Here is a 6,000-nt window from a genome sequence, read left to right as displayed (position 1 = left end):
TATCAGGCTAAAAACTGGGCTACTTTATGAACTCATGCAAAGCAACTATGTCATAAAAGCATTTGACAATGTCTTACTCTTGTTCAATGTGGGCAAACCTTTTGCTAATAATACTTTTATACTTTTTTTAACACTTAATTTAGTAATGCTTAAATTGCAAAGCTTTTACTATCATTTAGCAATTTTAAACTATTTTTTTAAAACATGTTTAACCTCAGCATAGAGGGTTGCAACAAATTCAAACTACTATGCAGCCTTTCAACACACCTTTAGCCTAAATATCTAAATGCAATGATGGAGCCTAAAATGGACAGTTGCTGCTCATTAACACTACTCAGCCTTGACCATTTGCTATTTTATCAGAATAAGGTACCATGGCTGCCACATTTTGGGAAGTATGCAACACCAATTAATATTGATACCCGGCCCGCGGGTTTTTAAGCCCGAACCCGACGCAGCCGCATGAATTGTCTGGTGCTGCCCCCCAATGTTAACCCGGCCAGAACCCGCGGGTCCGTTCGGGTTTGTCGGGCCGTTACCTAACGTTACCTCCATCACCTCACAGTCCCTGTATTATCCTAACGTTACTACCTGCTTACCGGCTGTACTACACTGTCCCTGTCAGTCAGCAGCATCTCTGGCTGCTCCTCTCCTGCCCGCTGCCGCTGTCTTTACCTTCAACCTGCTGCTGCTGGATCACTGCTGTCTCAGAGGATGTGGAGGCTACAGCAGCCCGTTCAGCGAACATGTCTGTGATCTTTGCACATTTTGCAGCATCTACAGTGAGACTCTTAGCACGCAACTTCTCCATGCCCTCTTCTTTCTCTTTGGTTGCTCCATGTTGTCAGTCCTCGTGCTCAACACTTTGAAACTAGCAGAAGTTACAGGAGACAGCGCAGGGAGGGGTGGGGCCGCTGTAGTACTATATCCTGACTGGTTCAGTCCACTGTCTATATTGAAGATGGACCAATGGGCCACCCCCTCTAAATCGTTTTTTTGATTTTTTGATTAAATTATGACAGCCCGGCCCAAAAATGTGCGTCGGCCCACCGGGCATTGCCCGGTACGCCAGATGGCCAGTCCATGCCTGGCTGTGAGTCTACCTCCTCTAATGTAGTTACTAGCTAAGCCAGTAGCTATTAGCTACAGCCAGTCAAACGATAGCATAGTGTTACACCATTCTTGTTCAGCTCCCGGGCCGTGGTCGGGAAGCACAGGGGAGTTGATTTCCTCCAGGGCCTAAGTTTGTGTTTACCTTAGGGGTGAACCCCAGTTCCTGGTTAAGCTGGTCGGGAAACAATACCAGGGAGCTTTGCTGTATCTTGAGGAACCGTCACCTTTATTCACAGCCAAACTGCAGACTATATTGTACACTTTATTGCCGTCGTTACTACTGCCACTCCTCTCGCTTCTCCTTCCTCTTTCATTCATTCACTGTCCGCATTTAAGCACGCTCCCTCACTCTCGCTCGCCCACTCACACCTTACACACACACACCTCATGCACCACCCTATTCCTGAAAGGGGCTACGCCACTCTTACAACAATGGCAACTGCAGATGCAGGAGACCCATAGACAGAACTTGAACCCCCTCCACTTTCACTGAAGTCTCAGGTGTGGAAGTATTTTGGATTTCCAGTGAGTTATGTTGACAACGTTTTTGTTGTCGACAGAAAAAGCCACAGTTTGCGAGCTCTGCAGAAACTAGATGGTAGGTTATTTTGTTTAAGTTTCCAATTGACTGAAGATATAATTTATTGTTACATTATGTTGTTAATAAATGTTTTAAATTTGACCATGTAGTTTGGTACATTGTGAACGAAGGTCAGATATTATATTGCATAAAAGTCTAGTCTAAAAATGGCATAGCAACCTGTGCTTTAAAAAAAATAAATGTAAAAATCGAGAATCGAACAGTGACCTTAGAATGGAAAATGAAATCGAATTGAGGATTTGTAGAATCGTGACACCCCTATAAATTACACTCATAATCACATCACACATAAATTTGTGAGAATTCAAAGAATTTTTAATGAAACTACTGACTGAATGGTAGCTTTTGAGATATAGTATAAAGTCAGAGAGCCTTTCATATAAAATGAAGATGCTCTGCTTGAGCCTCACTTGACACCGAGTCTGCCATGTTATAATTGAGTTTGAGATGACAAGATGCCAGGAGGTAGCCTTAAATGTAAACACAGATGCATAACTAGCCAACTTGTGGCTAACTGATTTGGTAAAATATTCATGCCCAATGAGTGCCTTGTCGGTATTGTCCCACTTATTGCAGGGTACCAGCCAAAGAAATACTATCTTGAATTTATATTCTCAAGCAATTTGCAAATAAAATCTAACTGGGTTGAAGTTTTTCCGTTAGACGTCACAACTCTGTTTCCATGGTAACATTTAAGGATTTGTCTTATTCTTGGAACAGCCATCACCATCCCCGTAAGGTTCTTATGTAATGTAAAAGTTGTTCACTTCTCAATGAAATTTATGACTTGGGAGTGGGACATAATTCTAGTCCATTCAGCTCATAGAAGCCTTTGGCTCAGTTGTTAGCCAGAATGCTAACTTTATGGAGGACTCAAAGGCAATAAGATAATGATGCAAAATGTCAACAAGTTCGGAGGGGCAGTGTACTTCAGACAGACTGGATGTTACAGTAGCCATCCTGTGACATTCAGAGGATGAGGTGCTCGGTATGTCCCTGTTGCTTGAATTACTCATTTTAGATACAGGCAGTGTATTAATAAGAACAGTGAACAGTACAGTTTTGTATTGCAAGTGAAAATAAAAGTGTCACACCGCGGTGAGGGATGTCCTGTCTTGGGTTTTTGTCCTGTGAATCTCTGGTTTTATTTTGAAAAGTAACTCTCCTCTCGTTTCAGGTCACTTGCCCTTCCTCCTGTGTCACCGGTCTGGCGTCTCCCCTGATCCCTGATTGTTTCCACCTGTGTCATCCCACCAAATGTGTATATAGTCTTTGTCTTCCCCTGTCCTCGTCGCCAGAGTATTTCGTTCGTCACTGTCCGTGTACATCCAGCCTTCCTTCCAAGTCTTGCCAGCACCACGCTAAGTTTCAAGTTTGTTCTCGATTTTCTGTTTGCCTCTGAGAAAGAGTGATCTTTTGTTTGTAATTTTTTGGTCAGCCTTTTTGAGCTAGATTTCTGTTTGTAGCCTTGCTCGCCTCCGTTGGAGTGCCTTTTCTTTGTATCCTTTTCAGCCTTAGTGCAGCTTAGTTAATTTTGATAGCCTTTTGTTTTTCCTCTTGGTGAGTGAATTTTTGTTGTTTAGTGTTTCATAAGAAGTTTTGCTATTTAGATCAGTGTAGACGGTAGTCCTAGTTTTCCTCGTGAGAGTGATTTTTCTTTTCTTTTGTTCTTGTTTGACTGCCATAGATTCAGTAACTGTTTATAGCCTGTTTGATTTATCACTTCTTTTGACGAGGGGACAGTTGGTCCTGAAATAAAGCTTGTCTGAACCGTTCGCCCCTCTGCTTCTGAGTCCTCCTTCCAGCACCTGCCTGACAAAAAGACTTGGGGCTTCATGTTTATACTAGAGATGTGTGAGATTCTAAAACAAGTCCTCATCTACATAAGTTGTTTAGGAGAATGCTTCAACACTGTGAAGCGTCAGAAATTATGGAGCCAGAACGGTGACTTTAAAATTTGACATGCAAAAAAAAAATTGGCATTGAAAACAAAACCAGTACTGAAAGAAGAAACATTGTCATTGAAACTTTTGTATTGAAAACAGTTGTATTGGCATTGAAACAAGTATTGGCACTGAAAAAAGAAAGTAATTCAAATAATTCAAATCCGAAAATCTTATCTTATTTTATTGGGATTTTTTTGTATTTTTCAATGACAGTCTTCAGATTTTTTCTTCATGTCACTTTTTTTTCAGTGTCACTGATTTTCAGTTTCAACTTTCTGTCACTGTTTTGGCGTCGAGAGGGAGGGGCCTGAGGGGAGGGGCAAGTAGAGCATGGTTTGCATATCATTTGAGAAGGTAATGGCAGCAGCCTGCGGGAAGGCGGGGCTGGATGGACCAGCCATATTAGGGCCCGTGTGCCGGCTGTCTCTGGGCAACACAGAGTCCAACTACCTCGCAGACTTTTCTTCAAGCTCTCTCCTGATGTGCCGGCCGTCTCTGTGTATCTGGTTCTGTCCCGGAGCTCCCGAGCTTCGGTCTCTATATGCATATGGAGTGTGGTAGTAGTACCGGGGCGCCGAGCATGGAGCATTAGCCACAGTTAGCACAACAGCCTGTCGCTCCGAGCCGGGCTACCTCGCCGACAGCAGCGCTCTGTCTGCTCCCCGAGCTCTGTGCCACCGCACCGCTACCGGAGACCAGAGCTCCCCTATAAACTCAGTTCATGTGAATAATATCACCTTTCCTACAATGACTCCTTTGAGTCGAAGCGAATAAACTCAACAAGTCAGTGTGCGGGGAAAGTCAGCTGTGATTGTGCTACTGTGGTTCATAGTAAAGTACAACAGACGGCTGTAATCAAGTAACAGACACATATTTTCATAACTGACTGACTTTTCTCCCAGCACTCTCCTTTATTGTCCCGTCTCTGTATGCGTGTGCAGCGGTGCGGTGTTACAGAGCTCGGGGAGCAGACGGAGCGCTGCTGTCGGCGAGGCAGCCCCAGCTCGGAGCGACACAGCTGGGGCTAATGCTCATTAGCTCCGTACTACTACCACACTCCATACGCATATAGATACCAGAGCTCAGGAGGTCCGGTCTCCGGTAGCGGTGCGGTGGCACAGAGCTCGGGGAGCAGACCAGAGCGCTTCAGTCGGCACTGCAGCCCCGGCTCAGAGCAATAGGCGGTTCTACTGTTGCGCTAACTGTGTCTATTGCTCCGTGCTCGGCGCCCCGGTACTACTACCACACTCCAGAGATCGGAGCTCCGGAGCTCCGGAGCTCCGGGACAGAACCAAATACACAGAGACTTGGACACATCAGGAGAAAGCTTGAAGAAAAGTCCTTGAGGTAGTTGGACTCTGTGTTGCCCAGAGACGGCCGACTACAACGGTATTGTGGCTGGACCGTCCAGCCCCGCCTTCCCACAGGCTGCTGCCATTACCTTCTCAAATGATATGCAAACCATGCTCTACTTTCCCCTCCCTCTCGACGCCAAAACAGTGACAGAAAGTTGAAACTGAAAATCAGTGACACTGAAAAAAATCTGACATTGTAAAAAAAATTTGTCACTGAAAAAAAAGTGACATGAAGAAAAAATCTGAAGATTGTCACTGAAAAATACAAAAAAATCCCAATAAAATAAAATTATAAGATTTTCGGATTTGAATGACTTTCTTTTTTTAGTGCCAATACTTGTTTCAATGCCAATACAACTGTTTTCAATACAAATGTTTCAATGACAATGTTTCTTTTTTCAGTACTGGTTTTGTTTTCAATGCCAATTTTTTTTTTGGATGCCAAATTTTAAAGTCACCGTTCTGGCTCCATAAGAAATGTTGTGGAAGACATGACTTTACCCAACTTTCCATTGGCATGGGGTTGAGTAAATAATAAATGATAGAATGAGATAGAGGGGTGAAGTCCATTATTGCACCTTATTCAAAAAGAAGTAATATGTTTAGTGGTTAACGGTGAGAGACATACATTTTTGATCCTGTGTTATCGTGCATATAATACTTGTTAATTTAAAAGATCTTTTTAAAACTTAAGAGATTATCAGTTAGTCAAAACTAATGAAATTTTGGACTATGAAAACACATTAGACAAGCTACACACCCAACAGTCACATAAATGACGTCTCCCTTAACGCTCATCAAAACCCATAACAGAAACCTTGGAGAGCCAATTCTGTATACTTGCAAGCTCACATTAACACTGTCTCTGCTTTCAGTTAACTGCAGCTGGTAATATGGCCAAACTTGTTGTAAAATTAACATCTTATAATACTTTCTCTGTGCTGAGGTGACAGCCATACTGGTATTGGTGATGTAAAGTAACATC

The sequence above is a fragment of the Sparus aurata genome, chromosome 12, assembly GCF_900880675.1.
Source record: "Sparus aurata chromosome 12, fSpaAur1.1, whole genome shotgun sequence".
NCBI lineage: Eukaryota > Metazoa > Chordata > Actinopteri > Spariformes > Sparidae > Sparus > Sparus aurata.
This window is presented reverse-complemented; position numbering follows the sequence as displayed.